Source organism: Mesoplodon mirus (assembly GCF_964341445.2).
Source record: "Mesoplodon mirus genome assembly, chromosome: 3".
Classification (NCBI taxonomy): Eukaryota; Metazoa; Chordata; class Mammalia; order Artiodactyla; family Ziphiidae; genus Mesoplodon; species Mesoplodon mirus.
The window spans coordinates 199,238,632-199,241,915 of record NC_138978.1 but is presented as its reverse complement, the minus strand read 5'-3'; positions in this window follow the sequence as shown (position 1 = coordinate 199,241,915).

Genomic DNA, 3,284 nt, shown 5'->3' with positions numbered 1-3,284 from the left:
CCCAAGGGTTTATGCTGGGGCGCCCACAAGTTGGCAGTGGTGGGGCCCAGCCTGACTCATGGACTGTGGAGGGGCCTTCTCCTGAGCGGGAGGTCCCTCGGGGACTGCCGGTGTGTGGGTGCGCCCGTGCAGCACTGCACCTGTGGGCGGGGCCGTGGGAGGTGCTCTGAGTTGGGGGCAGGGCCTGGGTTGTAGAGGGACTTGCAGTGTGGTCTCTGCCTTCAGCTTGTCAGGTGGCCTCCAGCTGGTCACTTCCCCTCTCTGTAGCTGTCCCTTCCTCTGTAAGGTGAGGAGATTGGCTAGAAACTCAGAGCCCCAGGCAAGCATTCAAGGTTTTCAAAGGCCAAACTACAGTTCTTCCCCTGGAGGCTGGGACAGGAATTCCGGAGCAGGGCTGAGAAGGCTCCCTGGCCCTCCCTCCAGAGAGCAGGGGGATGGAGAACAGCTCGAGAGCCAGGGGTGTCTCAGATGGTGAGTGGGCGTGCAGGTGTGTCCCCAGTGTGGCCGGGGTCAGGGGTGGCGACGGGACAGGAGAAGTGGCCGGCACTGCCCTGAGGGGGGCCTAGAGCAGCGGTTGAGAACTGAAGCACGCGGGGCTTAGGGTAGATATTAGGCTGCACTTTTCTGCTTGTGGCACTGAGACATCTGGCAGGTGATCAAAGGGGCGAAGAGAGGGTGTCGGATAGATGTTCCAGAAAAGCAGAGACAGAGCTTTTCAGAGGGAGTGTGTGTGCAGAGGTGTGGATGGTGCATGGCCTCCCAAGGTCTCCCCCTCGGACAAGTCCATGGATCTCTCCTCCTGGCCTTGCCACTGATGTCAGCACCGCCTGGATGTCTGTGAGGGGGAGATGTTAGGTCCTCTTGGAAATGACTGTTTGAGCATGAACTGTCCCTAGGTCGTGTCTCTTGATGACACATGTGGCTAACTGTGCAGCGGTCACACTCAGTGACGTCGAGCCCAGTTACACCTTTGCTCTCTTGTCCTGCTGTAATAGAAATATGGCTTCTGAGAAGTGTATTAGTTGCTGGTGATGTGATTGCTGGGCGGGGGCTGGGCTTGGGGTTTAAGGGAGGCCGGGGTGTTTCACGTTTCAGACCCAGAAACAAGGGCGGGAGATAGGCTCCTCCAGGGCTTCTCCTCAGGGGACCCTGGGCCAGTGCTGTCCCTGGAAATGGGAGGATCAGGTGCCCTCTCGAGGGGCCTTTGTGTCCTTGGACTTTCTTGTTGTCGTTACCCGTGGCCACAGGTTCTCCGTGTGTATGTGGGTCGGGGGGGTGGTCCGTGCCCCACTTCCAACGAGGGAGACTCTCCACTTCTTTAAAAATGATTCACGATGTCAAAGGCAATAGGATTCACCTAAAGTGTGAAGTATTTCAAGTGGATGCAAGAGGAGTTTCTGAACAGTAAATGTTGTTAGACATTGTGACAGAAGACCGAGCAGGTGGTGAGACCTCCCTCCCAGAGGAGAGTCTGGGCCAGGGTAGGTTTAGGAGAGGGTAGCCTGACCACCACCACTGCCTCCCTCCTGGGGTCTGTGTGGGGACAGCGATGTGCCGGTGTCACCATGTTCAGTGGGTGCATCTCAGTGTGTGGGGGGGAGAATAACGCTGGGCGAGAGGGGCTTAGCCGGGTGAAAGCCCCCTTCATCCGTGCCCTGACGCTATCTCCAGGGTAAGGGGTGGTGTGTGTGTGTGCATGTGTGTGTGTGTCTGTGTGTGTCTGTGTGTGGACTCAGCATCAGGAGACTTCAGTTGTGAGAGTCAAACCTGCAGGGGAACTCGCAGGTGCTCCCAGCACCTATTCTGTCCATTTAAATCCAGGAGGCTGTGCATGTCCTGCTGAAGCGGCTCTTTTGTGTGTGGTCCATTCACACGTGCGGAATGTTTGCCCTGCAACAGGCCACCATCACTCAACCTCAGTAGTGAAGGGACGGTAGAGGACCAGGTCCTTGAGGAATACGGCTTCTCGGTTTTTCAGCAGGGACTCCAGGCCGGGGCTCAGGATAGACGCAGCCCCTGCTTTTCAACACAACCCTGAGGTTGTTCCAAATATGCCCAGTGCATCTCAGGGTTTATGCTAGAAACACATAAACCTAATCTAAAGTTACTTTGCCACCAACAGAGGACGGATGGACAGGGCATTAATGTTTTGACACTCCGCCCACTAGACTCCAAGGACCGCCCCCCACCCCAGAAGGGTCACAGTCACGGTTCTGGACTTCGGGCGTGTGACCTTGAAAGATCCTGACACTTGACCTGCAGCTTCTTGGCAGGACCCTTCAGAATCCCCCCACACCCTTGAAAGGCTCTCCTGTTGCATATTCTCCACATTTCTCTTGTGAATTCCTTCTTAGAAAGTTTCCCCTTGGGAACCCTGGGACTCACCAGATCAGTCCTGTTTTCTCACTTTTAACTTCTCTGAACAACCGTATCTCAGCATCTCCGCTCAGGTGCGCACGCCCAGTTCAGGTGATGAGCAGAGGTGGGTGCTGGAGTGCTGCGCTTCCCCGTTCCCATGCTCCGGGACATCGGCCTGTTTATCCCCCCTCCTTGCAGAAGGATGGACCCGCCCCCCGCGCCCGCAATGCCAAGGCCCCCGCGGGGCTGACAGCGAGCGGGGCGGCGGCGGTTCAGCACCATGGACAGAGCCCCGCGCGCCTCAGTTGATGGAGGGTCCCGGCTGCCTCCTAACCTTTGGCAGAGTCAGAGGCGGGGGTGAGGGGACAACCAGTGTGGTGGATATTGTTCCCTCTCTTTGAGACCGTGGCCGAGCCGCCTTTTCCCCCTGGGTCCCACTTTTTACGATAAGATGGGGGCACGGGCTCCAAGCACCTCTGCCGTGAGCCCGTGTCTGGGACGCCTTTAGCAGGAGGCCTTCAGGAGCAGTTTGACACGCGTGGCCGGGTTGGGACGGTTAGCTTGTGGGCATTAGGGACATACGACACATGACCTCAGGCCCTGGAATCCGGCGGCGGCCTCCCAGTGTCAGTGACTTTGTCCCTCTGGCCCTTATCCTGACGCCTCACTGCCCACTCCTCTCATGCGGACACCAGCCTGGGCTGGTGGGAGGGGCAGGCTTGCGGGGACCCAGCAGGAAGCGAGGCTGTGGTGGCCCTCCCTGGAGCGGGGGCTGCACCGGGATTCGAGGCTGGTGGGTCAGAGCGGGCGTGAGAGTGGAGGTGGGGGCCGCATGCAGTCGGGGGGGCCGTGGCCGGGTAGGAAGGGGCGGGACCAGCTGCCGGGGCAGGTGGGCAGGGGCTGGCGGCTCTCCAGAGCTCTGAGGG